The following is a 19,442-nucleotide window of genomic DNA, read 5'->3' as shown; positions in this document are numbered from 1 at the left end:
TCTACTCCCACGACCTTGTTTCGAATTAGGTCTTTCAGTGCTCTGTCGAATTCTTCTCGTAGTATAGTATCTCCCATCTCATCTGATCTACTTCATTTTCTATTTCTATAATATTGCCTTCAAGATCACTTCTCTTGTAGAGACCTTATACATACTCCTCCACCTTTCAGCTTTCCCTTCTTTGCTTACGACTGGTTTTCCATCTGAGGACACACCATACAGTTTTTCAAATAAACCAACTTCCCCACTTGATTATAGTTTCTTGTTTAACAGAGACCCTGTATCAACTAGATGCAGTATAAATGTAGGTTTACCTGTGCCTCTTTGTGTTTAGGAAGATGAACAATTTCTCAGAAAATACCACAATACAAAAAAAGAAAGAAAGAAAAAAGCTTCTACATTTCAACACTTCTAGAACATTCTCCATAACTGTAACTAAAAGTGCAATACATCAGCCCCCAAATACTAACAGACAATAATCAGGGTTGCCACAAATTTCCAAGATATTTCCCTGATTTCCGGACAAGTTTTAGCACTTTTCCATGACAAATTTTGAGATCTCAAAGGTAAGTTAAGACGTAAGTTGACAATCTGTCTTTGCAGCTGTGGTACAATAGTGCAAATGAGGAAATATTTTAAAAAGCTAGCAATCAGATGGGGTTTCCTGATGTGAGCAAAAATCTTAAGTACTAACATCAAACTCTTTTGTAATGAACTGCTTTTAGATGGAGAAACCAAGCCAAATGGTAGGTGTGTTTCATTCAGACCACTGATATTATTTTACTTCAATAAAACGAAACACACATTGTGATAAAAATGCATATTTCCTTGGATTTGCAAGACAGATTTAAAATACCTTCACTGATTTCAGAAATAACCTCAGGAAAAAGCTGGCCTCTTGAAAGAAGTGTATAAGGTGGGAAAGAATTGTGTAAAGCAACACTGCAGGGGACCCCCAATGAAATATCGGTTCTACAATGTTTGTTATTGTCGGTTATTACCCACTGTCCTACATCTATTATTTTACAGGTATTCAGGGATTTTTCTTTCGAGAAATATATAAGCACAAACCGCCAGCAACTGGCATAATCTTTTTCTTCTTATTTTCCACGCTTTCTAACATATACAGTACTTTTAAGTGCCAAAATGAACTATAACAAATAAAATGTCTATAAAATGCCACACTGTACAACATACTTATGACGAGACAGTTGTAATTCCTGAAGTCCATCGCCCACGGCCTCTGACCTGCCGGCGAACACCACAGTCCTAGGCCCATGGATAATCCGCGAAAATCTGCTGCATTACGTCACACACAAACAGACCCAGCCTGCGGGCAGGTCGGTGAGACTAGATCCGACAGGCAGGGCCTGCACCTCAGTGGGAACCAAATGGCTTTAGGTCGGCAGGCCCGACCCGTTACAGATACCCACAGGAGCAGCCTGCACTTTTGGCCCACCTCGGAAATCCCGCGCACGGCCAGCTCTTCACGAGCAACAGACAGCTAGTTGAAGAAATGAGACCGTGGTGATCAATCCGTGCAACAGGTAACTTGCTCAAATACTCTGAGAATCAATAATAATGAGGATAGGTAGTATGGTAACTCACCATAAAGATGATTGCTGAGGCTCAGACAGACATGTAGGAAAAACAATCACACTCTCACAACTAAATGTTCATCCTAAGTATTTGTCACAAAATGAGAGAGTGTGCGCGTGTGCGCACACACACACACGCACACACGCACACACGCACACACACAATCTCTCTCTCTCTCTCTCTCTCTCTCTCTCCACTCAGACACAACTCAGTCACACATAACCTCTGTCTCCGGCCACGGCATCTGCAGTTTCTGAGAATCAGATCCAAATAAACTACTACTCTTGCCTCCTTGGCTCTCATTGGCAGCTGCTAGGCTAGGGGCAAGAAGTGGTGGCAGCACTGACTGCAAGCTGAGGGGAGTGGTAGGAAGGGGAGAAGCAGTGGGAATGAGGAAGTAAGGAAGCGGCGCACACATTCGGCTGCACCCAGCCGCGATGATGCACGACACCTCAGTAAACACCAACCATTTCATTTTCTGAGACAAAAACCAAGTATTTCCAGTTTTTTTTCAGATTTCCCTCATGTGTTTGAAATTCCCTGATTTCCATAATCTGTGTCAACCCTGATAATATCGAAATTTTCAATGGTGTTTACCCAGCCCCCCATTACCGATCCTCCTAGTGATGGTCATAGTAGCCTCTACACCCATTCACAAACTCACAGCCTGTGAGTTCCCTCCGGGCTCTTAAAGCTCACTGAAAATCGAGTGCTGTTTGTCACATCCTTTTTAAAAACTTCAGAGAACACAGATAGCATAGGAATGGGTCTAAAATTCCCTACATTATCCTTTTCTCATAGAGCAGTTCATACAACTGACCATTTCCAAAGCAAAAATTACAAATGTGGCTAATTACTGGGCTAACATATGTGCCACAGCATTTAGATATTCTGCTACACATCCCATTATAATCCACGGGAATCCTCAGTCTTCGGCAATTTAATTAGTGACTCGATCTCCCCATTGTCAGTACCACAGAGCTGTAATACGTGTAGCAGTCATGGAAAGTCATTTTCTAAGAGTTGAATTACTCCCCACAGAAACTAAGTTTTAATTTAATTCAATAGCTGTTTTTAGAAAGTGACTCTGTAAGTGTAACAAAATAGCAAAGCTATCATAGTTGTGGCACTGCTGTCCACTGACCCTGTGTAATGTGCGTGAATTTTACCGAGAATTTTCCGAGAAGAGAAGAGGAAACTGATTTCGAAATTTAAGTGCCGAGACAAGTCATCCACCAAGAAACAGTTGTGGTTCTGCATTAATCCTGACAAGATTTGACTGTATGTTTATTGAACAAAAATTTGGAAATTGGTATGATAAAGATAATATTTGAATAACACAGTTTGGAAATGGTAGTAGTAAACTTAGTAAAGACTTCTAGAAATTTTTGAGAACAATTCTCATGAAGAAACATCAGACCGGCTAACAGTACTTCAAGAATGGATAAAAAACTGTCTCAACCACAATAAAACATTTATTTAAAAGTGTTACCGGTTTCAGTCAGATTGTGACCATCTTCAGACCATTTATATGACGACGGTAGGCGGTGGCGCAGTGCTGAATGGGACAGGTGTTATGACTCCACAAAGTGAGTTTTTGACATTCATGGAGTAATAATACCAGCTCCATTCACTGCCACTACCTAGCATCGTGGTATAAATCTTTTGAAGATGGTCACATTGCAACCGAAACTGAATAACATTGCAAACAAATGTTTTATTGCGGTCGAAACTGTTTTTAATTCATTTTTAAAGTAAGAGTTTTGTCTACTGTGTGTATTCCAGTGATGTAATGATATAAAAAAATAAGAGAGTTTTATAACAATTATGCATGAAATGAAAGGATGTTTCAATATTTGTAATTAATAATTTTCAATAGTCTATAATTTAAATTTTAAGCATAAACTACTTTTTGCAACCAAATGTGGTTGACCACAGTGGACTTCTGACTAGGGCAGTTTGCTCAGGTGACTTGCTGAGCCAAGACCATGTGAGGTGTTTTGGGGTCTTTTGTCAGTGGACGCCAATCTGGTAATGTTGTTTAGGCAGCAAAATGCTACTCGTGCATGAGTGTTGAGTAAAGAATTTTGGAAGTTAATGTTTTAATGTTCAAACTGAAACATATCAGTGTTTCGTTCAGTGGTTCTGAGGTATCAGTAGATGGCATCCTTTTGTGCACGACTTAACTTTTTTTTTTAGATTCACATATATAGTTTATCCAAAGACTGTAAGTCATTTGTCCTATTTCATTTGTTCTTGTTATAATATTGAACAAGTTCCAGCATCTTGATATCGTAAGATCTCATCTTTCATTTTATATTTGGTGTCAACGAATCCTGTGTCGAGGTGTTAGAGCTCGAAATCTGAAATATTGTGAATAAATCAAGTGTTTCAAAAGTCTTGTTTACATTCATCAGAATTGCCCTGATTCCAGCTGTTTAAATATATCACTCAATGTATTTTTTAAAAATTCATTGACTGTATTTCATTGGCTACTTGTTTAAAATTAAAATGTGCACTTAAGGACATAACTGCAATGGTGGACAGCCACTCCCCTCCGTAGATGAACTGTCTGCTACTCACTAGGTTGTTCAGTCACCCCTTTGGTGGGGAAGTAAAGTTGGTTCCTTTGGTATGCACATGGGGTGCTTATTAGTGCATGCTGCTACTGCTTATGTTGCAACTTAAGCACTGTACATATACCTGACTTAACAGTAACAAAATCAGCAGATATGTAGATGGCACATTCATAACATATAATCAAATTGAAGAGCAAATAGAAATGTTGTTATGTAGATTCAACAGCTTTCATAAGAACAGCCATTTCACACAGAGAGAACACCAGAAAGATAACAATATAAACTTCTTTCACACGACAATAACAAATACAAAGCAGACACTGAACATCAATGTGCACAGAAACCAACACAAACAATCACTGTCACTGCAAATCCCCCCCACCACACACACACACACACACACACACACACACACACACACATGCAAAACAATCTGCATTCACTGCTCTCTTAAACAGAATACAGAAATTCCCAGTTCATGCTGGCGACAATGACCCACAAACACACACAATCAAATAGTGGCTATGATGAATATGAACTAGGTGTGCTATCACAACACATACCAGAAAACAAACTGACAGGGCCATCAGCCAACATACAAAAACCCAACTGTATAACTATACCACAATTCAGAGCCATTTTATACAAAACAGCCAACCTGTTCGAAAGCAGAGGTATCAGAATCACTTCTGCCAACAACAACTTAACTGGTTCATGACATCTCACTATCAACAGAAGAACTGAGCAAATTACAAACTTACAGAGCTACATGCAGTCATTGCAACTACCGTAATACTACAGTGATCAAATGGGCAGAAATTTTAAAACCCATTTTAAAGAACTTGTTGACCGTTTGAGACTTGATGAACCTAAGAAGTCAGCCACAGCAAAACACATGGACAAAACAGGCCACAGTGTTGCAACAGCATAATTTCAAAAAGAGCTGGAAAATGGCCATCTCGGAGGAAATGGATGAGTCATCCACGTTAAAAGTTGAAAAACATGATCGTAAATGAAACAGTGGAGTTTAACAACCCACATTTCTTGACCAACTTCAATTCAATAGAACACATTAAGATCATATACAAACCTAGGTCCCAGCAACATCTTTGAAATTCTTTAAAATAAAATTTTATAGTGTCATTTCTAAAATAAAATTGTCACAGTCTCCCATTCTGTAATATATGTTGTCGAGCAATATCAGTGATGTGACAGTATAATATGTAGAATGCATCGCAAGTGACTGCCAACAGCCGGGTAGACATAGTGATAGGTAGATCAAAACACAGTCTGTTCTGACTGCCATGTTGCTTTGCTCAACAGTCAAGTTCTTTTGCGATATTGTGTTTCGAGTTACCTTCAGGAATTTGCCAACGATGGCTAACAAATTCATAGAAATGTTCATAGAAATGGAGGTTGCTGAACACACCATAAGAAGAGAGCCACTTCAGATGAACAAAGTGAATTGTTATTTAAAATTTTTCCATGTGAACAGCAGACCAACAAACAAAGAGGCATCGCCTCTTATTGAGCTATCCTTCTGTTTCTCTGCAGGATGCCCACAGCAGCTGCCAAGACTACAAAGATAAACTTTAACATCTACGCACCCTTGCGCTAAATATTTTTGTACTGCCACTGCAGCTCAATGATGATGCCTAACCTCAAAATATGTTGCTAATTAAATAATTTCAGTAGCCAAACAAATTTTGTGACTGGTAGCAGTATTCCAAAAACCTTTTCATATTTAAGGAACACACAGTAGCAAAAAGCCTCGTTGCGTATCATTTCCTGGCCACATACGTGTCCTTGTCGTGTTCGCCATTGTGGGTGCTACACTAGGTTTCTCGTATTCTGGCGATGGGGGCTACGGTTCCCCAGGGAGAGGGCTGAGATATCCATAACCCTTCTACATGTACAAGCAGAGCGAGGGAAAAATGACTGTCCACATGCCTCCTTAAGGGTCCTAATTTCTCTTATCATCGTGGTCCTTACATGAAATGTGCATTTGTGGCAGTAGGATCAATCTGCAGTCAGCTTCAGATGCCGGTCCTCTAAATATTCTCAACAGTGTTCCTCGAAAAGCGTGTCACCTTCCCTCCAGGGATTCCCATTTGAGTTCGAGTTCCCGAAACATCTCCATAATACTTGCAGGTTGATCGAACCTACTAGTAACAAATCTAGCAGCCCACATCTGCATTGCTCCAGTGTATTCATTTAATTCTCCCTGGTGCACATCCCTGGCACTCTAGAATAGGTTACTCAAGAACAGGTCGCACTAGCGTCCTATATGCTGTCGCCTTTACAGATGAACCACACTTTCCCAAAATTCTCTCTATAAACTCGAGTCAAGCATTTGCCTTTCCTACTACAATCCTTACATGCTCATTCTATTTCAGATCACTTTGCAATGTTACACCTCGATATTTAAACAACATGACTGTCAAGCAATGCACTACTAATGCTATAATCAAACATTACAGGTTTGTTTTTCTTGCTCATTTACATTGACTCATATATTTCTACTTTTAGAGGTAACTGCCTTTCATCACACCAACTAGAAATATAGTCTACGTCATACTGTATCCTCCTACAGTCACTCAGTGATGATACTATCCCATACACTACAGCATCATCTGCTAACAGCCACAGATTGCTGCTCACCCTATCTCCCAGATCATTTTTGTATACAGAAAATAACATAGCTCCTATTACACTTCCCTGGGTCACTCCTGACGACATGCTCACCATCGAGAACAACATACTGTGTTCTGTTACTTATGAGCCACTCATATATTTGAGAACCTATTCCATATGCTCGTATCTCCGTTAACAGTCTGTAGTGAGGCACTGTGTCAAATGTTTTTTTAGAAATCTAGGAATATGGAATCTACATCCTGCCCTTCATCCACAGTTCAAAGGATATCATATGGGAAAAGGAAAAGCCAAGTTTCACATGACACATGAGTGATGCTTTCTAAAACTGTGCTGACTGAAGGACAGAAGCATTTCAGTATTCAGGAAATTTATTACATTGGAATTGAAAATACATTCAGGAACTCTGTAGCAAATCAATGTTAAAGATATTAGTCTGTAATTTTGTGGATCGGTTCTTCAACCTTTCTTACATACAGGAGCCCTTTACGCTTTTTTCCACTCACTTTGGACTTTGAGTTGGGCAGGAGATTCAAGATAAATGCAAGCTAAGTACAGGACCAATGCCATAGAGTACTCTTTGAAACCAACCTGGTGACACTTGTTTTCAGCTGTTTCCCTTGTTTCTCTATGCCAGAGGTACACTACCGCTCATTATTTTCGATACACCCTGCTATTTCATATTTACAACACAAATCGAACATTATTTCTCACAAAATATTATTATATTAACTTCCACATATATAATACAATCGCAATCATTATATTTTACTTTCATTAAAGTACCCTCCTTTGAATTTAATGAATGTCTCACAAAGTTGAAGCATGCGGTCAATCAGTTTTTGTAGGTATTGTGGATCTATATGATTCCACACATCCTTAACAATACTCCAGAGATATTCCTTGCTGGATATATTAACTTCCATGATATATCTGTACACTTCATCCCAGACTATTTCAATGGGATTACAATCAGGGCTTTGAGACAGCCATACCATATCATTCAATACTTTCTGTTCTTCCTTTGATGAAATGCAGTTCTACAGTATGCTGACCCATGTTTTGGGTCATTATCCTGTTTTAAGGTGAACCCCTTCCCTACTAAGTGCAATCCACTTCATATTGCCCGACACTGAAGTATGCAGTGGTACTGCTTCTGATCCATACACCCCTCTATTTTCACTATGTCACCAACTCTATCCCCAGCAAAACATCCTCAAACCATAATAGAACCTCCACCGTGTTTAACTGTAGGTAGAACACACTTCTGGGCTACCATTTGCCCTACAAATCGGTGAACAAATATTATCCTTCTGGTTCCAAAAATCTCTAACTCTGATTCATCGGTGAATAACACCTTCAGCCACTCTTCCAGTGTCCAACTACGGTGTTTTCTAGTCCATTCAAATCTCTTCTGTTTATCTATGGGCCTTAGAAGGGGTTTCCTTACTATGACATATCCTTTCAACCCGATTGCAGTCAGTCTCCTTTTTACTATTGCAACAGATATTGTTGCCGTGTTCACTTCTACCAATTCTGCATGAATTTGGGGTGCTGTTTTAAATCTGTTTCTCTTACTGGTAATTCTGATATATTTATCTCACTTTTGGTTGTTTTATGAGGTCGTCCTGGTCATGGTATGTCCTTATTGCTACCTATTGTCTCCTGGCACTGAAAGGTGTATTGCACTCCCCCTACAGACACACTACACTGTTTCACAATTTGGCGAATAGAGAAACCTGCTTGGCTAAGTGCTACAATACCAGCCAGTTTTTCTATGGACATCTCCACCCATGAAGCCATACTAGCAGTGTGCACACTTCAATGTCACGAAGGAACTGAAATGCAGGAACCACACGTTATGTATCTTAGCAACACTTGTCATTCGCTGCAGACATCACATCACTACAGGGAAAATGCAGGTCCACTAAATGCGGCGTCTGTCACCAAATAGGTAAACAAACATATCAGATAGGTACATAATATTTATGTATACAACATTGTTTGTTGGATACTGTTGTATCTCTATGACCACAAACAAAAATCATGACATGTGTACAACTGTTGTACTATTCCTTTGCTTCGTGAACCGTACCCACGGTATTAGACCTTATCTACAGAATCTAGATGTCATTTATTGGGTGTACTGAAATTAATTAACAGTAGTGTATCTGTTATTGTATCTTCCATATGAGGGCCCGTGCAGTGGTCAAACTATCTTCGAATGACTCTAAAACTGTCCTTATAAAGGACCAGACAACTTCACCATCACACTCTAATTAAAACTCAATAGAGAAAATATTCTTATCAATGTCTCTTCGATATATGTCCCACGAAGTACTAAGCAGTACATGTTGTTAGTGGGTGTCAATAACAGGCAATGGAAATGCCTGAATTCTGTTGCTTAAATCGATCGGGTGAAAGCAGTTCGGAATTCTTGAAATCGAGGAGTCGGCCGATAGCATTTGTAGTGTTTGGAGGAGGAGGCTAGTGCTCTCTGGGGTGGAGCTGGTGTTCCAAAGTATTCACCATCAACAGTTACCTTCCAATCCTGGAAAGACTGCAACAATAGGAGGTGTATTTCTGAGTGTGGGTGTGAATTCTGTCCAGTCATTTTGCGAACACACATACACTACATATGCGCGTGCCTTATATCACATAGCAGATCCATAAATTCCAACTGTTTTCATGGAAACTGAGTGTGGTATTTTTGTGCAACTTTTTCCTTTCTGACTCTAAACTGTTCACCATTTTTGTCTTTGGGTATATTTTTGACACAAGTTGGTATGAACCAGCTGGAGTTGGTGTCATAAGTGTTTGCTATGTACACAATCCAGTCCTACTGTTGAATCTCGGATTTATTCCCGACTGTAGTTAGATATGGGGCTTTCTGGAGACTTCTCACATTGTTGGGAGGTGAAGGCTATTTTAAAATGAAGACTGAAAAAGCCATTATTCAACTGAGATTCGATCCCACACCTCTTGGTTTTTAGGCATGCACTTTACCATTAAACCACCAGGTCCAACATGTACTTGGATAGTTCACCTACAGAAAGCATATATATATATATATTCCGCATGTCCAGGGCCTTGCTGCGATGGAGCACTTCCTTTCACGCTGATCACCTGCCACCCTACCTAAAACCTCTTTCCTCATCACCTTAGCCAGCTTCATCCTGACCCACAACTTCTTCACTTTTGAGGGCCAGACATATCAACAATTAAAGGGAACAGCCATGGGTACCAGGATGGCCCCTTCGTACGCCAACCTATTCATGGGTCGCTTAGAGGAAGTCTTCTCTGTTACCCAGGCCTGCCAACCCAAAGTTTGGTACAGATTTATTGACGACATCTTCATGATCTGGACTCACAGTGAAGAAGAACTTCAGAATTTCCTCTCCAACCTCAACTCCTTTGGTTCCATCAGATTCACCTGGTCCTACTCCAAATCCCATGCCACTTTCCTTGACGTTGACCTCCACCTGTCCAATGGCCAGCTTCACACGTCCGTCCACATCAAACCCACCAACAAGCAACAGTACCTCCATTATGACAGCTGCCACCCATTCCACATCAAACGGTCCCTTCCCTACAGCCTAGGTCTTCGTGGCAAACGAATCTGCTCCAGTCCGGAATCCCTGAACCATTACACCAACAACCTGACAACAGCTTTCACATCTCGCAACAACCCTCCCGACCTGGTACAGAAGCAAATAACCAGAGCCACTTCCTCATCCCCTCGAACCCAGAATCCCCCACAGAAGAACCCCAAAAGTGCCCCACTTGTGACAGGATACTTTCCGGGACTGGACCAGACTCTGAATGTGGCTCTCCAGCAGGGATAAGACTTCCTCAAATCCTGCCCTGAAATGAGATCCATCCTTCATGAAATCCTCCCCACTCCACCAAGAGTGTCTTTCCGCCGTCCACCTAACCTTCGTAACCTGTTAGTTCATCCCTATGAAATCCCCAAACCACCTTCCCTACCCTCTGGCTCCTATCCTTGTAACCGCTCCCGGTGTAAAACCTGTCCCATGCACCCTCCCACCACCACCTACTCCAGTCCTGTAACCCGGAAGGTGTACACGATCAAAGGCAGAGCCACATGTGAAAGCACCCACGTGATTTACCAACTGACCTGCCTACACTGTGATGCATTCTATGTGGGAATGACCAGCAACAAACTGTCCATTCGCATGAATGGACACAGGCAGACAGTGTTTGTTGGTAATGAGGATCACCCTGTGGCTAAACATGCCTTGGTGCACGGCCAGCACATCTTGGCACAGTGTTACACCGTCTGGGTTATCTGGATACTTCCCACCAACACCAACCTATCCGAACTCCGGAGATGGGAACTTGCTCTTCAATATATCCTCTCTTCCCGTTACCCACCAGGCCTCAATCTCCGCTAATTTCAAGTTGCCGCCACTCATACCTCACCTGTCATTCAACATCATCTTTGCCTCTTCACTTCTGCTTCGACTGACATCTCTGCCCAAACTCTTTGTCTCTAAATATATCTGCTTGTGTCTGTATATGTGTGGATGGATATGTGTGTGTGTGCGCGAGTGTATACCCGTCCTTTTTTCCCCCTAAGGTAAGTCTTTCCGCTCCCGGGATTGGAATGACTCCTTACCCTCTCCCTTAAAACCCACATCCTTTCGTCTTTCCCTCTCCTTCCCTCTTTCCTGATGAGGCAACAGTTTGTTGCGAAAGCTTGAATTTTGTAGTGTTTGTTTGTGTGTCTATCGACCTGCCAGCGCTTTCGTTCGGTAAGTCACACATCTTTGTTTTTAGATATATTTTCCCACGTGGAATGTTTCCCTCTATTTTTTTATATATATATATATATATATATATATATATATATATATATATATATATATATATATATATATATATATATATATATATAAATGTGTCATATATGGGGATATCTTTTGATTGCAATTAATTAGAAACTTAAATTATTTACACAGCCAAGGAACCACAGAGCTTAGTACTTGACATAACTTTCATTGTCATACCTATACCTGCTCCTTAGGAAAAGGTGTCTTGACAGGCAGGCGAACAGCATACTGGGGCCAATAAATAGCAAAAAAATATTGCTTTATGTGACATAGTAAGAACTGAACAGTTTCTGGATTTTCTTTCTTTACTTGTACTGTGAAACCGTGCTTCTTGCCAAATTTTACTATTGTACGTCAATGTAAAGCACGCTATAGGATTTCGCGAGTGGGTTTGTGGGTGTCAAATATGTGAAATAAGTGGCCATACTGCACTGACTTGGAGAAGCTTAAATATTTTACATTGCCAAGGAACCATAGTAGCTGACAAAAAATTTCAACTTGGCACACTTGATACCTGTACCCATTCCCGGAAGAAAGGAGTCTCAACAGATGGACCAATGTTGGGGCCACTCCTGTTCCTTATTTATATAAATGATATGCCCTCTAGTATTACGGGTAACTGGAATTGTAAACCCTGACCTTGGTCAGACACTTAATCATTGATCAGATAATCAAACAAATATAAGGAGTCTTCTATTAAAAGAATCCACCGGTTTGGACAGTCACGTAGAGATTATCCGGGCGAAGACACCATTCGGATACGGTGGGGTGTCACGTAGAGTACAAAGGCGAGTCTGAGCACCTAGCGATGCACTGAATGAACAAACAAGCAACATATTCCACATAAGAAGGTGCTAAAATTAATTCTTTAAGGAAAGTTGGTAAATTGAAACATTTAACAGATGTCTTAGATCAACAGAACATAGTTATCATGGCCCTTCAGGAGTTAACCGGGACACTATCGAATCAGGGGGATATCGAATTTATAAAGGACCACCAGGAGAAAGGGTAATAGAAAATATTCCCCAATTTGGTGTGGGTTTCTTGGTACACAATAGAATATTTGATTCCATTGACGATCTTTTGTCCAATTCCTCAAGAATGGCATTATTAAGGTGGAAAACAAAAGATACACACTGATAAATATTCATGCTCCAACTAATGTTAAAAATAGAACTGACAAGGATGGAACAGAAAAATTCTGGGATGAACTTGATCAACTAGTAAGGACCATACTAGAAACTAACATTAAAATTCTGCTTGGAGACTGTAATGCGAAGACAAGACGAGAGAAGGAATTTCGAGGTGTGGTGGGGCGATGGCCAGCTCATAAACTTATGAACAGGAATGAGGAACGGTTAATTGAATTTTGTACTACAAATGGATTGGTGTTTAAGGCAACAAGGTTTAAGAGAAGATCACATAAGTTAATGACATGGAAATGTCCTAACGTCAAGCTAGTAGAGTTCCAGATAGATGTGGCCATGGATCAGAAATACCATAAGGAAGTCTATTATAAGTGCTGCGTGGCGTTGATGTTTATTCATACCACCACATTTCTAAAATTAAAATCTAACTGACACCTAAAAGAAAAAGCAAACCTCAAAAGTTAGATACAAAGAGAACATATGATCCTAGTTATAATATTAATAATCAAATATATTACGAGAGATCAAGAATACCTTTAAGTGACAATCTAGAAGCCACTGTCAATTGATTACAAGCCTTAGCTGAAGAAGTAGCTCCTGTATGGAAACGCAAGAAACATGCTTGGTGGAATGAGGAATGCGATGTAGTGATTCAATGTAAACATAAGACCTGGTTAAATTACCAACAAAAGAGAACTGAAAGCTCCAGGGAGGAATTAATAAATGCTAGATGATCAACCACCAAAGAAATTAGTTGGGTCAAAAGGCAATTCCATAAGGAATCGCTAAAAATCTATTGAGGATGCTTTCAATCACCACAAAACCAGACATTACTAACAGACATTCAAACAGTACCAGTCAAAATACACTCCACCTACTCTTATGATGAAGGATACAAACGGAAAGGTAGCACACAACAATTATGACAATTCAACGATATTGGCTAAATATTTCAAACAGTTACTAAATAGTGTGGAACCTGAACATCATTCTGAATCTGACCCCTATCCAAGAAACAAAACACATTTAGAAAGACTTATACCACCACTTTCAGATGAAGTACAAGCAGCGATTAACTCACTTCGGAATTATAAAGCAGCAGGTGAGAACCAACTAGTGGCAGAACTTTGGAAATATGCAAATGTACAAATTATCCCGAACTTAAACATCTTACTGACATTTGGAATACTGAGAAGTTACCAGAGGAATGGAATGTTGCGATAATCCATCCACTACACAAAAAAGGAGATAGATTGGATCCAAATAATTATAGGGGTATATCCTGGCTGGATATTACTTACAAAATTTCTTCCAAGGTTCTGTATTTCAGAATTCATGAACAGCTTGATGGTGAACTAGGTGAATATCAAGGAGGCTTTATTCCAGGACGAAGCTGTCCTGATCAAATTATTAGTCTCATATGGATAATGAAACATCGAAGGGTCAGGGACAAGAAACTAGTGATCACCTTTGTCGATTTTAAAAAGGCCTACGATAGTATCCAACGTGAATCTCTACTGTCAATTCTTAAAGAATTTGGTTTACATCAGAAACGTGTCAACCTCGTTGCAGTCACCCTTCAAAATACTAAAGCTAGAGTAAGGTTCCGAAATGAATTCTCTAAACCTTTTGAGATCCATTCTGGCCTATGACAAGGCAGTGGATTGTCTCCATTATTGTTCTAATGGGTGCTGGAGAAAATCATGTGTAAATGGAACAAGATATGCCCACCACCTGTTAAGACTGGATGAAAGATTCGACTTAACTGCCTTGCATTTGCAGATGATTTGGCGCTGTTAGCAAACAATATTAATGAAGCAAAGGTTCAGACAGAACAAACAGAACGACTAGCGGCAAAGATCGGATTGCAAATTTCGTTTGAGAAAACAGAAATGATGCCCAGCTTTCTCGGTTGACACATCCCATATCATACTCCATAATGATCAAAAAATTAAAATAAAGTTTAAATATCTTGGTGAGATTATTACCTGGAATGTTAATGAAAGAGCATCAGTAGATAGTAGAACATTAGAACTTCAGTGAGCGCAGAGAACAATGTGGCCACCTACTAAAAACAATCTCTCTCAATAAATGCTAAATTTTGACATTACTCCTCCATCGTTAAACTGGAAGCAACATATGCAAGCGAAACACTATTCCGACCAAATACTCAAGCAACTGACAAATTGCAGAAAGTTGAGATAAGAATACTCCTAACAATTATCAGTAAGAAACATCAAGTTAATGGGCAGAGGAGACTTTTGCCAAATTCAGTAGTGTATAAAGAAAGTGAATCCATTTTTGATAAAATGCAGAAAATAAGGATTACATTTTTCGGCCACATATCTCACCTTCCAAATACTAGAATCCTGAAGCAACTTTTTGACTACTTCTGGAACAGTAAAACAAAAACATCTGGTTTAAAGAAGTACAAAGTGATCTGGATGAACTGAACATCACCACACACCAAATTCAACAAAGTGAAGAGAAACTGCTTCTGAAGAACATATACACACGGCTGAGATTCAAACCATCAGAATGGAAGAAATATGTCATACCTGCAGAAGAACGAGCAGCCAGATCACTGCGAATGAAGAAGTTTTGGAAAACGAAGAAATTGCTGACTGCTAAGACCTAAATTTAATCATTGTAGACTCTGTTGTATTATGTTTGATTTTAGTGCTCCAATGTGGGCATAAACTATGTAAATAAATAAATAATTATGGATAACTCTAAAATATTTCTGTTCCTGATAACACTAGCTTGGTAGTAAAGGATGTTGCGCGCAACATTGGCTCGGTTTCAAATAGTGCAGTTCACGACATAAGTTCGTGGCCTGTAGAAAATAAACTAACGCTAAATCACAGTAAGACTCAGTTTTAACAGTTTCTAACACAATTCCACAAAAACTGACATTTTAATTTCACAGAATGGGCATATGATTAGTGAAACTGAACAGTTCAGATTTCTAGGTGTTCAGATAGATAGTAAACTGTCGTGGAAAGCACACGCTCAGGTTCTTGTTCAAAGACTTAATGCTGCCATTTTTACGATTCGAATGCAATCTGAACTGAGTGATCGCCCAACATGAAAATTAGGCTACTCTGCTTATTTTCATTCACTTATGTCATATGGTATTATGTTTTTGGGGTAACTATTCCCATTCTAAAAGGATAGTTTTGGCCCAGAAACAGGTGGTTCGAGCAATAAGTCGCGTAAGTTAACGAACCTCTTGTAGACCCCTGTTCACAGGTCTGGGTATTTCGACATTGGCCTCTCAATATATATATTCCTTACTGTCATTTCTAGTTAACAATATTAGCTTATTTCCAAGAATAAGCAGCTTTCACTCAGTTAATACTTGGCAGAAATCAATCCCGCATTTGGATTGGACTCCCTTAACTCTTGTGCAGAAAGGTGTGCAGTATACTGCTGCAACCATTTTCAAAGTTACCACTAGAATTCAAAAATCTAGCAGTAATCCATGCGCTTTCAAATCTAAACTAAAGAGTTTCCTCATGGGTCACTCCTCCTATTCTGTTGAGGAGTTTCTTAAAAATTAAGCTGATTCTTACGTTATATTGCTGACTAGGTTTACTGAAACTTATGGCTTGACGTTTTTCAGGCTCATACACATTTTATTTTTATCTGTTATTACTTTTATGTTGTAATGTCATGTACTGACACGTTACAGGACCTTGGAGATTTGCTCCTCAATTTGGTTTTACAGAACTTGACGCGTAAATAAATAAAATAAAAATGGCCGCACGGGTAGGCAGACAGACGGACGGATAACATAGTGATCCTGTATGGGTTCCATTTTTATCAGCTGAGATACGGAACTCTAAAAATGAGGAATTGTGCAGTTTATTAATAATGTAAGGCACATAGGCCCACATTTTGCATGTATTGTTACATATTAGTACACATATTTTGTTTGTGTTGTATTATTGTTTATTTGAGGTATTCCTTGGGCGACGTGGGGCATTAGAAATTTGTCAGCAAATGCCTTTATGTCACACCAAGTACACGACAGAGCTTCCAACTCTACATGGATGTCTTAAGGAGCGCCTCAGAGAAAGAGATATCTAACACTGTCAATGAAAGCTACATGCAAAAATGCTTCTGTAAAAACTTGTACAGAAAAGCTGACAGTGAGTACTAAAAGTTGCTCTGATGTATATACAGAGGTAGCATATAACAAGGTACTCTGTTATCTAATTCTGTCGATAACTATTTCCCAGTATGAAGGAGTAAATAATAATGATAAATAATAGTAAAGAATATAGTGAAAAGGAAAACACTTTAAGAGTAACAAAATTTTAATGGATTTTACATACAGCAGACTCTCTCACATGGCAGTCCTGGAGTGTAACATGAATCTGGAATGGAAGAAATTTGGTTTGACAGTTAAAATAGAAAATAATTACCAACACCTTGCTACACATATTTGTAATCAAAATTTACTATATTTTTGTCATCTCATGCCTTGGAGTTAGATATCTGGACTGTACTGAAACTTATAATACATGAGGAGACTAAGTATTTGCATCAAGAAATTACTACAGGAATTTATTACCCTTTTCTGTTTGGACTTTGATCGTGTAGCAAATTTATCAAGACTGAAGATTATTTTATTACACCACTGGCCATTAAAATTGCTACATCACGAAGATGACGTGCTACAGGCGCAAAATTTAATCGACTGGAAGAAGATGCTGTGATACACAAATGATTAGCTATTCAGAGCATTCACATAAGGTTGACGACGGTGGCGACACCTACGACGTGCTGACACGAGGAAAGTTGCCAACCGATTTCTCATACACAAACAGCAGTTGACCGGCGTTGCCTGGTAAAACATTGTTGTGATGCTTCGTGTAAGGAGGAGAATTACGTACCATCATGTTTCCGACTTTGATAAAGGTCGGATTGTAGCCTATCGCGATTGCGGTTTATCGTATCACGACACTGCTGCTCGCGTTGGTCGAGATCCAATGACTGTTAGCAGAATATGGAATCGGTTGTTTCAGGAGGGTAACACGGAACACCATGCTGGATCCCAACAGCCTCGTATCACTAGCAGTCGACATGACAGGCATCTTATCCGCATGACTGTAGCGGATCGTGCAGCTACGTCTCGATCCCCGAGTCAACAGATGGTGATGTTTGCAAGACAACAACGATCTGCACAAACAGTTCGACACAGCAGCATGGACTATCAGCTCGGAGACCACGGCTCCGGTTACCCTTGATGCTGCATCACAAGCAGGAGCGCCTGCAATGGTGTACTCAATGACGAACCTGGGTGCACGAATGGCAAAACGTCATTTTTTTGGATGCATCCAGGTTCTGTTTACAGCATCATGATAGTCACATCCGTGTTTGGCGACATCGCAGTGAACGCACATTGGAAGTGTATATTCGTCATCGCCATACTGGCGTATCACCTGGCGTGATGGTATAGGGTGCCATTTGTTACAAGTCTCTGTCACCTCTTGTTCACACTGACAGCACTTTGAACAGTGGACATTTCAGATGTTTCACGGCCCGTGGCTCTACCCTTCATTCGATCCCTGCGAAACGCTACATTTCAGCAGGATAATGCACGACCACATGTTGCAGGTCCTGTACGGGCCTTTCTGGATACAGAAAATGTTCGACTGCTACCCTGGCCAGCACATTCTCCAGATCTCCCACCAACTGAAAACTTCTGGTCAATGTTGGCCGAGCAACTGGCTCGTCACAATGCGCCAGTCACTACTCTTAATGAATTGTGGTATCGTGTTGAAGCTGCAGGGACAGCTGTACCTGTACAAGCCATCCAAGCTCTGTTTGACTCAATGCCCAGGCGTATCAAGGCCCCCCCATGAACCATGGACCTTGCCGTTGGTGGGGAGGCTTGCGTGCCTCAGCGATACAGATAGCCGTACCGTAGGTACAACCACAACGGAGGCCAGACAAACGTGTGGTTCCTGAAGAGGGGCAGCAGCCTTTTCAGTAGTTGCAAGGGCAACAGTCTGGATGATTGACTGATCTGGCCTTGTAACAATAACCAAAACGGCCTTGCTGTGCTGGTACTGCGAACGGCTGAAAGCAAGGGGAAACTACGGCCGTAATTTTTCCCGAGGGCATGCAGCTTTACTGTATGATTAAATGATGATGGCGTCCTCTTGGGTAAAATATTCCGGAGGTAAAATAGTCCCCCATTCGGATCCCCGGGCGGGGACTACTCAAGAGGATGTCGTTATCAGGAGAAAGAAAACTGGCGTTCTACGGATCGGAGCGTGGAATGTCAGGTCCCTTAATCGGGCAGGTAGGTTAGAAAATTTGAAAAGGGAAATGGATAGGTTAAAGTTAGATATAGTGGGAATTAGTGAAGTTCGGTGGAAGGAGGAACAAGACTTCTGGTCAGGTGACTACAGGGTTATAAACACAAAGTCAAATAGGGGTAATGCAGGAGTAGGTTTAATAATGAATAGGAAAATAGGAACGCGGGTAAGCTACTACAAACAGCTTAGTGAGCGCATTATTGTGGCCAAGATAGATACGAAGCCCACACCTACTACAGTAGTACAAGTTTATATGCCAACTAGCTCTGCAGATGACGA

The sequence above is a fragment of the Schistocerca nitens genome, chromosome 11, assembly GCF_023898315.1.
Source record: "Schistocerca nitens isolate TAMUIC-IGC-003100 chromosome 11, iqSchNite1.1, whole genome shotgun sequence".
NCBI lineage: Eukaryota > Metazoa > Arthropoda > Insecta > Orthoptera > Acrididae > Schistocerca > Schistocerca nitens.
Note: the sequence above shows the minus strand (reverse complement) of the source record.